Genomic DNA, 17,424 nt, shown 5'->3' with positions numbered 1-17,424 from the left:
CAAGATACCCTATGCTAACATCATAGGCAGCATTATGTACACTATGCTATGTACCAGACCTGATCTAGCACAAGATATAAGTGTTACCAACAGCTTCATGTATGATCACGGTAGAGAGCATTGGAATGCTCTAAAATGGATACTCAGGTACCTTAAGGGAACAGCAAAATATGGGTTAATATACAAGGTAGAGGATGATCAGCAAGATGGGGGACTTGTTGGTTTTTGTGATTCAGATTTTCCCTCAAACAAAGACAATAGAAGATCTCAAACCGGATTTGTCTTCAACCTTTATGGGACTGCTATCAGCTGGAAATCAGGGCTACAACATGTAGTGGCTTTGTCCACTACTGCGGCGGAGTATATCACTATAACTGAGGCAGTGAAGGAAGCAAAGTGGCTCAAAGGAATCCTAGAAAACTTCGGTGAAAAACAAGAAACTGTGAACATTTTCTGTGATAGTAGCAGTGCATTGGCACTTGCAAAACACCAAGTATTTCATGAAAGAAGTAAGCATATAGACGTGAAGCTCCATTTTGTAAGGGATGAAGTGCAAAAGGGAGAAGTCAGAATGGTGAAAGTATCGACTGATCACAATGCCGCGGATATGTTAACTAAACCATTACCAGCTCTAAAGTTCAAGTATTGTTTAGAGTTGGTGGGTCTCCGAGAGTGATGGAGGATGAAATAAGGTAGGGAAGGGATTAGAGTTGATGGCGTGGTTAAGCTGGAGATTGATGAAATATAACCACGCATCATCTGGGCCACACATCGTGTATCATCAAGATCAACGGCTGAGATTTGAATGCAACGGTTATTTCGGTTGGAAGGCTGTTACGCCTGGGCCGCGAGCTGTTGTAGGGAGCATGTTTCTCCGAGTATAAAAGGAGATCAAAGGCGCATGCACACGAGCAGCATGAACCAGCAATCGTGAATCAATTCTTGTTTTACATTCACTTGATTAGCTTTGGAGAGAAAGTGAGATTAGAAGTGAGTGTGGTGATTTGTGGAGTTGTTTTTATATTTTGTAATCTTCAACCATAATCAATAAAGCCATCTTCTTCCTCGCCCATGGACGTAGATCGAAAGATCGAACCACGTAAATCATACCGATTCAACAAAGAATAATTAAATTGTAATAAATTATTAATTACAAATGATAATAATTATATTATTATGTTTATTATTACGATGAGTAGTTTAAATATGGATCATCCATTACAATATCTTATAATACAACTATATTATAGTTACATGGAGTATTATAATCATAAATGATTATAATAATAATTAATTAATATTATTATTATTATTATTATTATTAAAATTTCACTATGATTTTATTGATTAATTATTGATTTATAAAATAATAATTATTATTTATTATTATATAATTTATAATATATAATTATATTTAAGTCTTTAATAAATTATTGATTATTATTTTTAAAACATTGTAATTAATAGTAATAATAATAATAATATATTGCATTAAATATGTAAGAATCCTAAAATTGAGAAAAAGAATACATAAGAAAAGTTAGGATTTAGAATCGTGGAAAGTTGTGCTAACTTTCCTTGTTCTCGAGATTCTGATTACTTTCCCAGTGTAATTAAAAAACGAAACAAACATAGGATTTTAAAATTTAAGAAATCAAATTACTTTCCAATCCTGACAATCAAACATGGCCTAAATGCTTTTGCTAATTCATGTTTTCAAAGTCAATTTGGTTATAATTCAAATCTTTATCAGCCATGTACTTATTTGTTTATATATTCCAAGTTAGGCACCGAAAACGTTAATATGGTAATGCAAGACGCCACTTTTGAACCCTAGGGTTTAGGGTTCATCTCTCTTTTTTCTCATTTGTTGATGTTATTCATCCATTTTTTTCATGTTCTGAACTTTTGATAGATAGATATATCACATATTTTAAATTACAGGTGAAATCCAGTGTTTTATTAAGATTATTAAGTTTAGAGTTTTAATTTTGATACAAGAAAAACATCCATCATTATAATTTTGCATGCCTTGACAATTTTGCAAAATTGTAGTAATTGTTTTATTAATAAAATTTAGACTTGCGACGAACTGTAGAGATAGTTATATACTGAGAACTTTCGTTACGTTTCTCGAAGAACAGTTTAATTTGCCAATGTCGAAAAGTGCACAACTCTGGTACTAATTGACTGTGGAATTGGTGATGAAGGTGGTGTCGTTGAGGGCACTATCGAAGGCGGCGTTGGCTTTGGTGTCGGTGAGGGCACTGTCGGAGGCGGCGTTGGAGTCGGGATTGATGCCCCTATCGGCGTAGCAATTCCATAAAAGACGAACATATCAAAATAATATACTCCATCCATCCACGATATACAGTAGCTAGACCAGCTTGTTAGACTGTACTTATGTAATAAAACTTGCATGGTCTTAATAAACTTATGTCATTTTAGTTTGTCTTAATAAAATTACTACTAGTATCATTTTAGTTTGTTTGATAGTATATGTTTAGTGTGCTAAATTAATATATTTGCTTTTGTCAAATGTTACTAATGTATAGAAGTTTTAACAGTGCTAGAAGGGTTTATGAGACCCAAATTAATGTTAATTTAGTAATATAAATATGTTATGGTACATATATGTAATGTCACATATTTTATCGGCGCAAGTTCTGGGAAATTGTTTTACTTTGTGAATAAAAGTGGGTAGAAAATGTTAGTGGAATGTAGATCCTACTTAAAAGTGTGAGTGAAATTAATTACTGAAACATGTGGTCCACTATTAAAAATGGTAAAAGTGAAATAAGACATTTAATGGAGACCAGATGAAGTATTATACACTTTTTACATTGATGGAAAATATAAAAGTGTTTAATCCAATGTTTTAAAAACCGGACCGGCAAGCTAACCGGCGTCATTACTGGTTCACTGGTTCAACCGGTTCACTGGTCGAACCATTGGTTGAACCGGAATACTGTTTATATATATATTTATTTATTTAGTAGTAAATAATAAAATTTAATCAAATGTTTTATCAATAAATATTATAGTATTATACATTTAATAGTATTATTATAGAAAACAATTCTTGTACTAGTATATTAGAATATTTAATGACGTTAAGTTTAAATACAATAATAAATTATAATACACAATATTAAAAACTAGTATTAAACTCTATGTATAATTATAAACTCCTATATTATAAAACATTAGTGATTGTAAAAGTATAATTAAAATATAAGAAATATATTAAAATTAATAATTTCTTAAAAGAATATATAAAATTAAAATGAATTATCTTAAAAGAATATAAAATTAAAAAGAATATATTTTTAGTGAATGATAGAATTTTATTAATTTTTTATCAACAAATATAATTAAATATATAAATTATACTAGTAGTAAGTTATTGTAAATAAAAAATTTAATATTTATGTATAAAAATAAATAAGTTCATAGTATTATTTTCAAAAAGTAATGCGGCAAAATAATATTATACACGAAGATATATGAATAAACATAAATTAAAAACATATATTTAGTAAATACTCCTAGTATATAATCAAATAGTAGTAAACTTTTAATATAATTAATCACATATTCTTAATATACATATATACGTATTAAACACGAATTATTAGTTTATATAGATAAATATTTTGTGTTTAACATATGAAAATAAATTATGTTCATATTACTACAAAGAAGTCCTTGTGGTGTAGTGGTAGAATTGTTGGTAAGTTCACCGGGAGGTCTTGAGTTCGACCTCTATCAAGGCCAAAATTTTAGAATAAAATTTTGAAAAGCATTTGAACCGGTTCCCGGCCAGACCGGTCCGACCGGCCGGTTTCGGCGATTCATGGCGGTTGAACATGTCACTGGTTTTATAGTGCTAACCGGATCGGACCACCTACCGGTTCGCGGTTGAACCGGTCGAACCGGCCAGTCCGGTCCGGTCCGATTTTTAAAACATTGGTTTAATCGAACGATTTTTAATAGATTTGGTAAAGTATGTTTAGTGAGAAAGGATCCGTATTATTTTTATAATAATTTTATAATAAAATGTGGGTGAAATGAAGTTAGTGAAATACGAGACTTATAATGGAATATTCTAACCGAGACTTCTAAAGTGAACGGATTAAAATGAATAGCGAGGTCTTCGGAAGTGAGATGGAGGGAGTAGTACTTGTCAATTGGACGAAAATCGGATGTGCTTTTATACGCCGTACTCTCACACGCACCAAGTCGCTTCAAAATTAAAAGCGCGAACTTGTGTAAGCTTCTTTCTTCAACAGATTTGAAAGTCTCTCTCCGCGCTTCATTGTACGGATTCAAGCTCGAAATCATGGAAGAGGTTGACGAAACAGATGCCCTACCTCAGGTTTTCTTCCATTCACTCTTCTCCGATGTCTTTATTTTCGCAGCAATTTGGAATTTGTTTTCAGTAAAGTAGCTGAAACTTCAAATATGAACTGTTACATCGCCGTCGCTCGATACAAATCCCGTTATAGCTCGTTCAACTGATTTTAGGTAATTTTACCTCTGGTTAGTCCAGGAGTGTTGGCTCTAGCTGTTTGAAAGAGAACATTGAAGATCAATTCCTTATACCTATATTTGCAGAAATATTTGGGTTGTACCGTTCGGCGGCTAATCCGCCTTCATTTTCCAATTTGCTGGATCTAGACAGCATAATAAATGTCAATTGCACTCGGATATAGTTATTTTCCGTTAATCCTAGCTTAATTAGCTTTTGCGGTGCACATTTTGATGTGGATCATAGAGATTTCTCTGATCTCATGAATCTTCCTGTTTCATTGCTTCATTTTTCAGGTGTATATGGCATGCCTCGTGCACGGTCGAAGGTAACCCTCTGTAGTTCATGAATCATATTTATAGTTTACAAATCATTGATGTGATTGTGGTTGTGGCCTTTCTACAGAGTTGGAATCTCTTATTATGATTCCAGTATATGCCATCTCCATGTTATGGAATTTTGGGAAGATGAGGATGAAGATTTTCCTATGGTTGAGATGGGTACTTGAAAAGGAAATGTTCAAGTACTTTCACTCTGGTTTTGTGCCTTACATATAATAAACTTTTTACTCTCTTTCAATGTAGTAAAATATCAAGCTCAGCCTTGTGTTATCTATACCAGCACTAAGAGTGAAGAGTCCTTCGTGAACGCTTTACAAAGCAATGGTACACTACTTAATAACTGATGTCTCATTCGGGTCCGCAGCTAGTTCCATTGTTTTATCTATTATATAATTTCATGAGTTAAGCAGACGGAGAAACTGAAGCTCAACAGTGAAGCTTGTGAAAAGTTCATTATTCACATATGAGCAAGCATGGCACAGGTAAAGCCAAAATAGCAGAACTTTGTAACTGCATTTTTGCCCAAATTTTAAATTTACCATTAGCTGTTTCGCAGTACGCTCTTAATGATAGTTTTAGCTATTCTGGTTAGCTTCAGTAATCTTAATCTTCTCATCTCGATTTCTCAAAAAAAATGTATACTGTCTGTGATGCATTTCTAGAAAGATATATTGACAAATGAACTTAGAGGATTCATGAATCCTAGAAGATTAGAACAATTAATGCAAACTTATCAGGTGTTCCTGATGGTGGAGCTTTGCATCCTTATTCTTTATTTCAATCGATTACTTTCATTTATAGTTGATCAAGCAAGTTATCCCCCAAAGAGAGAATGACTATGCAATCTGATTAGTTTGGTTATGTGGGAGAATGGGGTTTCTGGTTAGAAGTTTTATAAGGTGCATACTGATGCCATCATATCCAAAATGTATTTGCTTTCCTGAAAGTCATGAGATGACATCTACTTTTGTTCTATGGTATGGAAAAGAGCAGGGATTGAAGGATTACATAAGTGGTTTTAGTACAAATGCTAAAGTTTTACTGCTTTACCCTGTCTTTATATCTTTGGAACTACTTTTTCTGGCTTCATCCTTTTTGTGATGGATTTTTTTGACTCTATGTTTTGGTCTGTATTGCCTAAAACAGACTAATGTACCTGCGTGTTGCTGGAATGGATGAAGGATTCAATATTAAGGAAAGGGTCTCTTTTGTAAGTTGAATTTTTTTTGCTTGATTTAGTGTTGTTGTGTTTTATTTTCACCCTTAATTGTTTCAGCATGTCTTGCTGATACACTAGATATTACCTATTATATGTTATACCTAGAAATTGATGGCATTGTCAACTGAATTGAATTATTCAACTATCTCTCTCTCTCTCTCTAGTTTGTTTTTGTTATTATTTCTCGTGAAGTTGAATCATATATGCATTGTGTGTTTTATTATTCACCAGAGATACGAATGCCTTGTTTGATTCATTTGTCACATTTGTTAATAAACAAATCTGTATCAGAGCCGTGATAATTGGAGATAGCCCTTGCTGCCAAATCAGATCTATGGATATCTGAATTCTCCAATAGATACTGAAAATATTGCGACTGAGTTTATAACAATAATATAAGACAACTTCGCATATACACATCTGATCCCAGACTTCACTTGTCAGAATATTGACTGACTCCATTCTCATATCTTATATTGCAGATTAATTTGTTCTTTTGTTGAATTGTAGCTCAGTTCAATGATGGACATCCGAAGTGATGTTCAAGTTCGTGTCGGTGGGGGACTTCTTGCCATATTAGAGAATGAGAGGTTAATAGACACCCTTGAACAGAAAGAGTCTATGAACCCATCAATAGCAATAAATTCCATATCTCAAATTTCACTGTATCCTTTGCAGTCTTTAAGACTTCAGTTCAACTTAATTCCTTAGGTTAAGTTCTTTCATTGTATGACTACGCATTTTATTGAAAAAAGCTAGTCTCAATGTGCTGAGTCCACACCTTAACAAACAAGATCAGGCAAAATTTCCTTAAAGTTGACTCCACTGCTCACGAGGCACTACAAATATTTCAAACTGACAAGCATCCCAGTCATATGGGCATTGGTAGATCAAGGGAAGGGTAAAATCTGAAATACGCTCTAGCTCTTCTGTTATAAAAATTGTCCAAGATGTACAAGCATAGGTAGAGCGAAAGAATGTTAAGAGAAAATAAGACATGTTCACAAAGTGTTTACTGATGTTACTGATTGCAGGTTCTCTGTATACGGAATGATGAATAAGGTGTTATGAGACTTCTGTATTTATGTTTGCTGAATTTCAGTTAACCTAACTTCAAGACAATTGGAACTGATTATTTTGCATATTTCAGTGTGTAACACCAATGGGCAGACGTCTATTAAGGTAAGAAAAGTAGAAAAATCCCAGCTGATGTAAAAACTGCCTTATCTAGCTGAGTTTTCATCTAATGCTGCCATTTGATTAGGAACTGGTTCCTGAGGCCAATAGTGGACCTTGAAAAGCTTAATGTCCGTCTTGATACTGTATCCTTGTCTAGGCACATCTGTATGACGCTTTAATTTTTTTTTAGTTTTGTCCATATGACTTGTAAAGTGCCCACATGAAAAAACATATCCTTGTCTAGGCACATCTGTATGACGCTTTAATTTTTTTTTAGTTTTGTCCATATGACTTGTAAAGTGCCCACATGAAAAAACACTACATACTCCATAAGACTGACAGCTTTGAATGAGCAAACTGCATTATATCTTCACAGTGATATCCGTCGAATGCTGATCAATATAGAGTTTTCTTCATATGAATCTTCTTGATTTGGATATTTCAAGCATGAGTGTTTCTTATTAGCAATGGTAGTTTGCATTCCCCTTTTATTAAAATTGAGTTTTTACTCGTTTGAAGTCTGCATGCTCATCTCTGATTAGACGTGTTTTGAGTACAAACATTATATGCTTATGCGCTTCGCGCAGCTTCTCCTCTCAGTAAATCTAGATATCTTTCTTTGTTGGTGCTGAAGAATTCATGGTTTCTATACGTCAGACCCTGAAGTCTGTGAAAGATATTCCACACTTACTCAAGGTTCAACAGTCTTCTCTCAGCTGTTCTGGTGAATGTATTTTAACACTTTTATGCCCCTGTTATCTTTATTATATGTAAAATCAACATTGTGGTTATCATTATGGCAATCCCTTTATACCTTACTAAGCATGCACTCTTTGTATTTTTTTATTTTTTGGGGTAGGGGGTTTTAGGGACATTCTTTTCTCCATGTTGTTTGCTATCTAATCTCCCCTTTTGGGGTTCTGATTCAGATATATTTGTATTTGTTACAGAAATCAACTCTCCAAGTTCTGTATGTACAAATAGTGATTGGGCTACCTTTCTGAGGGTAGGAGAGATTTATACCTCAACTCACCAAGTTATACTTGTACTTTTGGATGAACTTTGTGGTGAAATAACTGTGGACGATATTTTGTTTTCTAGAGCATATGCTCACTGCTGCACATCAACAAGATATTTGAAGTAGGTATCTCTGAAACACTCCAAGATCAATTGAAGTATCTGAACTTGGACATCATTGAGGAGGTGTAACAGCTACTACTGATCATTACTTTAATTAGCATACCATAATCTTGTCCAACGTTCTTCTTCTTCTTCTTCTTCTCCGTATTGTTTTTACACTGCAGGCTGGTCTTCACATCACTGCAGATCTGGCCTACGTATATGAACTGGTATGGGTTGTTTTCTTTCCCATATGTTTTTCTTCATTGATCTGGTAGGTCATATGTTTAATTTTAAGTCAAGACTATTCAGTCAATTATAGTTGACTTCAAATTTGTTTTCCAGTTGAAGTTTAAGAATCTAGCTAAGTGGATTTTTTTAACCTTGAAGGATGAAGAAGTGCAGTTTTCTACGTCATACTTAAATTGCAGATAAACATCATCTTTGTTGTTGCTATACTGCACTGTATTTGTTAGTTTTATATGTTTACTCGAACCTTTTGTAGGTTATTGGAGTTATAGATCTAAATCGAGGTAAAGAAAAGGGTTATGAGACAATAGTCAAAGACAACTTTTGTGGGGAGGTGAGAAAGCTTTATTGTAAGAAAGCAGGTCTAGAGATTCTAATCTAAATCTTCAGATCATTGCAGTTTATCCTTTTCCTCTTAGTTTGTTGAATAATTTAGTTACATTCATTCCATGTAGTTGGACGAGCTGAGGCAAATATATGAGGAATTGCCTGAATTTCTTGAAGAGGTGCTATATTTTCTGTTTATCATGTTAATGAGAGTCTAACCATGAAGTTGACATGAAGATATTACCTGCATTTACAGGTCTCATCATTGGAACTTGCACGTTTGCCTTATATGTCGGGGGAAAAATTTATTCCTTGTATTGTTTATATACACCAAATAGGTTGGTCTGAGAGGATGCGTTCATTTGTTTGTTGAAACACTTCCTTCAATCAACTAACAAAATTTCAGTAGGATCAGTTACAGTTTTTTCCCGTTCTTTTTCTTGTAGACAAATAATAACTAAATTGGTTTGATTTTGTCCTTTATTGTTTCTCAAAGTCAATCAAACTTCAATAACTCTCCCCTTCACTGGTTTTGAAGAATGGGTTCTCATCTGGAATACATAAAATCTATATTAGTATTTTTGAAAGACTGGTTTTTCTAAATTTTGTTACAATTACTTTATTGTAACAAAATGATGTAGGCTACTTAATGTGCCTATTTGAAGAAAAACTTGATGATGATGTTCTGGAGAAATTTCAGGATTTTGAATTTGCTGTAAGTAATAACATACTATTAGTTTATCACTTTGACTCAATACATTGTATTCTTGCTTCATATGCATATTTTCTGGTTGATTCATAGTTCTCCGATGAAGATAAAGACTGCAAGAAATTTTTCTATCGCACTGCAAAGACAAGGGAATTGGATAACCTTCTTGGAGATGTATATCACAAAATTCTTGGTAAGTAAACCATCTATATGAATCGACCTTAATGTTTCTTTTAGCTATTGCCTATCCCTAGCAAGAAAAATAGATATTTTGGTATAGGAATATTGACTTTGAGAATGAGCTGTAAGGAAAACGGTCAAAGCAGCTTTAGTTTTTCTAGGCTGCTCAGCGTTTTGGCAATTACTTCTGCAAGAAGCATATTTGTTTTAATCACATAGTATTCCCATCTCTGATGCTTAATCCATCTTTATTCGTTTTTTTCCTTTCTCAAGACATGGAGAGAGCAATTACCAGAGACCTCATCACACATATTATTGAATTCTATGTTCCACTACTCAAAGCTGTTAATTTTGTAGCTGAGCTGGATTGGTTAGTTTACTTAAAGTTTAATGGCACATTCAATTTTGGGGATTTTCTTCATGTGCTTCCCTTGTTTCTCCTCCTATTTTCCCCTTATTCTGACCTCTATGTGATTGTTCTAGCACTTTGTCATTAGCATTAGTTGCTCGTCAGAACAACTATGCAAGGGCCCATTTTAACTTCAGAAAGCATGATTGACATAAGAAATGGAAGGTTTGAGCAGTAATGCCTTATGAGTTGCACTTTGTTTTACATTGTGAATGTTTTATAAATCTATCTTCTTCTGGCTATCAGGCATGTTTTGCAGGAAATGACTGTTGATACATTTATTCCCAATGATACAATAATTATGGATGAAGGTGCTTTCGAGAAACTTGTCCTGCTTAATTGATCAGCTTTTGGTTTCGTCACTAATATTGGCTATTAAAGAGATATCATGGATGTTCAGGAAGAATCAGTATCATTACTGGGCCAAATTATTCTGGAAAAAGTGTCTACATAAAACAGGTTAACAAAAAACTTCTTAACTTTTCCCTTTAGACTTTTTCCAATAAATATAGTCCAGTCTGTTTTGGCGCTCAATAAAGTCACCATCAAGGCTGCAAATAGTCACCAACATATTACACACAACACTTACGGACGTAATGGTTGATCACATCTTTTAAGATCCTCAGCATGTGAGATGTTCTCTGTATAGATGCTGTTTTTTTCTGTGAGGGGAGTGACATGAATCCACATTCAAATATAACCTGCGACAGACATCAGGGTCATGCAATAGATTCAACAAAGTCTTGAGTCATAAACAAACTGATCTCATGTCATGAAATGTGTATATACAAGTGTAGTGTTGCATAGTATGACCATTACAACAGATCAAGATTGCTATAGTTTTTTTTTAAGTTCATATTTTTGTATACATTGTCAAAAGATTGGATGGGTATATTTTATATTAAGTCCACTTCTCCATCTCAGGTTGCCTTGATTGTTTTCCTTTCCCATATTGGGAGTTTTGTACCAGCAGATGCAGCAACAGTGGGTGTGACTGATAGGTTGCGTCTGTTGTTTTCCAATCTTCTTAATTAATCATCCTTCTCTGGTGACACTTGTTTATTCTATTTTATTGGAGAAGATTTAATACCATCATCCTTTAAAACAGGATATTCTGTGCAATGGGAAGCAAGTATATGACTGCCGAGCAATCTACATTTATGATTGATCTCCAACAAATAGGCATGATGTTGAGGTATATTAAGCTTAAATTGATAAGAATTATATTCATTGAGATCTTAAACATCACTTCTTTTTCCTTGTTTTTGTAAGGATTATTCCATTAATGATGTAGTTTTGAACAAGTACGAAGTAATTCATGTATATAAAATTCCTAAAATGACTATATCCTTCAGGCATGCCAGTTCTCGGTCTTTGTGTCTGGTTGATGAATTCGGAAAAGGAACTCTTTCTGCAGGTTAGCTACTGCAATAATGCAGGACACTATAATCGTTTACGGTTGCTGCTGACATTATCTAACATCCTTTATGTCAATTCCAGATGGCATTGGTCTCCTCGGTGGGACCATAAATTATTTTGCCTCGTATGATAATCCCCCAAAGGTTTGGTATCGACTCCCTTTATTTTCTTGGATTACAGGAAACTGCTTAATACTTCATCTGAAATTTTAATTGCTTCCATTCTGTTGTTTGCGCATCCTGTATTCCTTTTCTCTTGAAAACGTAGAGGCCTTGCCCTTATTGTGCAAATTGATGGAGTTCTATCCCATTAAACTCAACTAATACTTTCGGACATTCACATAAGGATTTTTATAATGAGGCTAATATATTATACTACTACTACTATTAAAACAACTTCTTATCTGACATATCAAGATTCTCCAAGTTTTTGCAGGTTTTGCTCTCGACTCACTTGAGTGAGATATTTGAAGATGGTTATTTAGTGGAGGTAACATATTTTGTAATCATGTTTCGCATTTTCAAATTTGAGCTTCTACTTTCTAGATGTGGTACTGGTATCACACAAACATCGTGTAATTTCTTCAGTCAAGCAAGATCAAGCATTTCACTATGAGTGTGCTGAGCCCAGATGAAAAATGCACAGACGCCGAAGACATTGTATTTCTATACAGGTAGATATGCTGTTTCTACTCAAGTTTGGAAATAAAGCTCATTCTTAGAAACGCAAACTTGCTTCACAGTTGTTGAACCAATAATATAAGTTATGCTTAATTTTCCTTATAACTTTTTGGTATTTATATTTGCTTAAAAGGTTATGGAGAGACTGTCTTCGTTGACATTCTTGTTTTTTGTCTGTCAGGTTGGTTCCCGGGCGTGCACTTCTTAGCTATGGTGAGTGACCTACCATCACAATTAAGACAGATTCACGATTCCTTTCTAAAAATAATTGCCATGATTTGTTTTGCAGGGCTGCACTGTGCATTACTAGCTGGTACATCTCAATTCATAGCAAAATCCCAAGATTTCATCCTGTCTGGAATGTTGTATAATTCAGGATCATGGCGTGTATTTCTATTCAGCAGTTGTTGAACGAGTCTATTTTCGTCTGATTTAAGCCTTTTAATGTAAACCACTTTAGGTGTTTCTGAGAAAGTCGTAGAGAGAGCAGCACACCTACTTGTTTCCATGCAGAATAACAAGAATGCTGACAGACTTGTTAGTGAGAGCATATCCGCGCAGGATCAGCAGTATCAGGTGTAGTTTACGCGCATTTTTCATTGTGCTCCGCCTTAGTTGTCAAGCCATATTGAAGTGTTGAAATTTGTGCAAGAGGCTGTTAAGAAGTTGTTGGCATTTGATACTTCAAATGGAGATTTTAAGCTTTTCTTTGAAGATATATTGCCTTAAGAAACATTACAATTTTGAATTTCCAGTTTTCATGGGGTGCTCTGTAATTATCAGTCGTTTGAGCAAAGGCAAGTTTTGGGAATCTTAAAATTCTTCTATAATTCTTTAATCATCATCGTCAGTCTCTATTTGTTTATACTGAAAATCATGATGTTGAAATAAAACAAAAAATACGAATTCAATGATGTTTGGTTATAACATTGATCCAAAATGAGTCGTGGTATTTATATCCAATTGTTTAGTTATTATGTAAAACAGATTTATGGTTCTTAGACGACGGTAGACAAAGCATTATTCAGTACTCCCTCGTTAGATCATTAGAGAATGAGATTTACCTCATTAGAGAGAAAACTATTTTTTTAAATAAAATTAGTTTAATTTCAATGGACATCTCAAAATGCAAAGTGATCTATTTCTAAAGAATAGAAAGAGTATTTATTAATATTGGAGAGAGCTACAAATTTAATCTCTAAATTATGATGAGATTTTTATTCTGTAAACATGTCTAATATTTGATGTAATATTGGAGTATTTTATAAAAAAAAATTACCTTTTTAGTATTATTTTATCAAAGAAATATTTTTGTACTTTTGCAATTGGGAGAATTGCAAATTTAGTCTGAAATATACAACAATATAATTGGAATAACCTTTTATTTTATTATTATTTTTAAAAAGGCGTCTGCGAGCCTTGTATACAATTTCATGACATTATCCAAGCACAATCATTAATTTTTCAGGATATTGAGGGATGATTTCCATCAACCATCCATATCCACCACCACCAGTGCCACTCCGTCCGCACACAAACAAACACACAATCCGGCCCCCCAACAAACCTCGCACGCTGCACCTCACAACCACGGCGGCGCTGCCTTCTATTATCCTCGCAGCCACCGCTCCGCCGGCTGGGAAGCTCTCGGTTCTTCTTCAGACAGGGTTCGTCTTCTCCCACTCCAACTCTCCATCCTCTTTTTCTTACCAGGTAATCTTTCACTAATGAATAGTAAATGATGGGCAGTGGTGTGTGCCTAGTTGCGTATTGGGTTGCAAATTTTGTGGTGCCGGGAATCGTTCTCAAGGATCTTCAATCCAAAGAGAAAGAAGATAATTCAAATGAAGAGGAAAGTTGAATCAAACTTGTTTAGATAGATTCAATTATAGGAAGAATTCATGGGTTGCTCTCTTTTTCACTACAAATCATGCCATATTTATTTTTGTTTTGTGAAATTTATCCTACTCTAGTTACTTATTCTTCAAATTTATAAGCTTTTTCTATATATAAGCAATATAAGAGACTTAATTATGATCACACTAGGAAACATATCATACACGGGATATGAAACGTATTGAGCTTAAAATACATCAATGGTAAGCCTTTTGCATTGGATAGGTCATAAATTTGCAAATACTTCTCAAGAATTTATAAGCTCGTATAAATTGTTTCAAGGAGCTTAAAAGATTAGCCAAACACCTTTTGAATTCGAAAAACTTATCATAGTTAACTGAATACGATGTTGATCGTATCGGAAGTTTGGTTGGCAGCAAGATCGACGACAATAGCAGACTCGAGACCCTAGGGCGGTTCGACCTCCTATCTCCCGGGAAAGAACCGCAAAGAAAACTCGAGATAGATCTTATAATACGCTCGACGCCTTAATCTATTACATTAGATAAAATAACTGAAATAACTACAACTCACTAACGACCAACATAGTCTTGGAAACGGATTGGTGGCCTTCTTATGCGAGGAGGTCGCGAGTCGCCTTGGCTGAGGTCTCGAACATCTTCAGTTGAATGAGCATCTGACAATGTATCGCCCAAAGGTCGTGGCTGTGCCTCGGCGGATGGTGTAGAACTCTTATCATTAACTCAAATGCATTAACCACTTTATTGCTAGGTCGTCAACATACATATTCTCGGTTCATATGAAATTGTTTAGTTAACACGATCACATGAACCTTTGGTTTTTGCATGAATATGACTTCACAAGAATTTTCCAATCATCGACCGTAATTATAAGTTTTACTAGTCATCGATTCATCCAAAAAATGGCGTACTCGCCGTTGAGCATAGATGTTGAGTTTGATTGCTTATCTTTTCTGAAAAGTTGTTGGTGTCAAGGCTCGTGTGTTCAATTGTACATGTGAAATCCAAAGGTCCATCAGATTGAATTGTTTTGGATGATTTATATTGTATATCACGCACGATTGCATAATTTAATCATGTGATCTTGAGAGCCATTGCTTTTCTCATGAATGTAAATTTTATAAACTATTTTGATGCAAATTATTAGGTTAAAAGAGTCGATATAGACAAAATGTGGCTAAAATTTATAATACAAGTACTTAAAGTTTCTCTACACTTTTCGGTTATATATTTTTGGTAATATATAACACGTTCAAGCAAATGGTATATAGCGATGATAGCTCAGCTGGAGGAGCAATAGATTCTTAATCTAATGGTCGCGTGTTCGATCCACGCTCATCGCAATATTTTAACTCATCTCAAATTTAATCCAAATCCACAAAAAATTAGAAAGAAACACGAAACCAGTTCTTGTACGCTTTCATAAATCAATAACTGCATATACAGGAAAATTTAATAATAATATTAAAATTTAAAAAATATATTAATTAAAAAAAAACAATAAAATCAAAAAATACATTAATTAAAAAAATTCACTCCTCGTCGCCACCGTTGCTGCCGCCTCCACTCAAATCGTCACGCATGCTCACGCTTCTCCTCGGGGTCCGTCGTCGCCCGCCATTCGGCTAACGTCTTGACCGAGCGCGCGTTTGTTGACGCGCGAAGAATTTGAGATCCTCTGTGGACTGACCAAGGGGGGATGCCGACTGTTCCTCGTGGGAACCACCGCTGCTGCCGCTGAAATCACCGGTGTAGTTCAGTCGTTGCTTCTTCGGCCAGCCAGCGTCGACACCTGCTCGAAACTTCTCGGATTCGTTCAGCACCACAAAGCAGTTCCAGTAGGTGAAATCCTTATACAACCCGGGCTGGGGGAAGGCTTTCTCCGCTATCCTCCTGCAGTCATCCTCCGTTTGGCCACTGCTCTGCATGCGGAGGGCGTTGGTGTACAAGCCCGAAAATCGGGAGACCGCAGCCCTGATTCGGTCCCACGCCTTCCGGCAATCCTCCCCGGTGTGTGGCCTCCGCTCCGGGCAAAATGTTCCTGTAGATTGCTGCTATTTTAGCCCACAAGTTGACGATCCTCTGATTGTTCGAAGTGAGGGGATCATCGCAAACACTCACCCACGCCTTGGACAGCGCGACGTTCTCCCGCATTTGTCCACCTCCTCCGTATAGAGCAGTCGTCCTCACCCGGCTGCGACGACTCGCCTACCCTCTTTCCCTTGCCCTTCTTCTTTGAGGCGGCACAACCCCACACTGCCCCCCCCCCCCCGTTTGAACGGGAGTATCCGGAAATCCGAGAATATCAAACCCCAACTCATCTAAGGAAAAAGTCTCAAATTGCGTGAACTGCGCCTCCGTTGAGGTTGATGTGTGCGAAGAAGCAGTCGAAAAATCAAAACTGGCGATAGACGTTTTCCTCCCCCGGCGTCCCCTGCGTCGCCGGTACCCCTCTTGTCGGGGGCTGCATCACCGTCCCCCCTCCCCCCGGCATCATCTGCATACCGGGTTGCATCCCCGGTACCCCCTGCCACGCCAGCATACTCCCCCCAGCTGCCATCCCGGGCATATTCCCCCCGGCTGCCATCCCGGGCATCATCCCCTGCCACGGGTACATGTTGTAGTACCCTGGCATCGGACCCCATCCACCTCCCATGGGTACCGGGGGAGTTTGAGACCCGCTCGTCACCGGAGTACCTTCATTGTTGTTCTCCATTTCGCGTTGTTGCTCTTGTACAGAAATTAAGATAGAGAGAAAACTCGTTAAAACAAGTGGTGCGAATGAAAATGACGTGCAAAGCGCGTATATATAGTGTTTTGAAAATTAAAAAAAAATCCGCTGGGCGATGCGCTCGTCGATCCGGACCCTGCAATGGCGCCGAGCGCACGTATATCGCCTAGCGCTAGGCGATTTTTTTTTCAGAAATTCGCCGAGCGCACCGCCTAGCGCCGGGGCTCGGCTAGGCGCCATTGTGGATGCTCTAAGCCTTTTGCAATGAGTAAGTCATAAATTTAATTTTTTTTTTTGTTTTACCACATGTGTATCGAACCCTCTTTTCGTCTCCGATAAGCCTTTTGCATTGAGTAAGTCATAAATTTATTTATTTTTTTGTTTTACCACATGTGTACCGAACCCGCTTTTGGCGGAATCCGATTGATCCTGTTCGACCGGGTTTGCGGATTAA

General features: G+C 36.0%; 1 long non-coding RNA gene, 1 other non-coding gene and 1 pseudogene across 2 annotated transcripts; all 3 read left to right on the top strand.

Moving 5' to 3' along the window:
- Positions 1 to 4,206: 4,206 nt before the first annotated feature.
- On the top strand, positions 4,207 to 13,181 carry LOC121777184 (annotated as a pseudogene).
- A 605-nt stretch (positions 13,182 to 13,786) lies between these two features.
- On the top strand, positions 13,787 to 14,358 carry LOC121777185. Its single transcript, XR_006045405.1, has 2 exons — positions 13,787 to 14,029; positions 14,112 to 14,358. It is a non-coding gene; the product is annotated as an uncharacterized LOC121777185 (long non-coding RNA).
- Positions 14,359 to 15,509: 1,151 nt separating this feature from the next.
- On the top strand, positions 15,510 to 15,582 carry TRNAK-CUU. Its single transcript has one exon. It is a non-coding gene; the product is annotated as a tRNA-Lys (tRNA).
- Positions 15,583 to 17,424: the final 1,842 nt, after the last annotated feature.

Source organism: Salvia splendens, chromosome 18, assembly GCF_004379255.2.
Source record: "Salvia splendens isolate huo1 chromosome 18, SspV2, whole genome shotgun sequence".
In the NCBI taxonomy this organism is placed as follows: domain Eukaryota; kingdom Viridiplantae; phylum Streptophyta; class Magnoliopsida; order Lamiales; family Lamiaceae; genus Salvia; species Salvia splendens.
The sequence above is the reverse complement of the archived record's forward strand: the minus strand, read 5'-3'. Positions and strand labels throughout refer to the sequence as shown.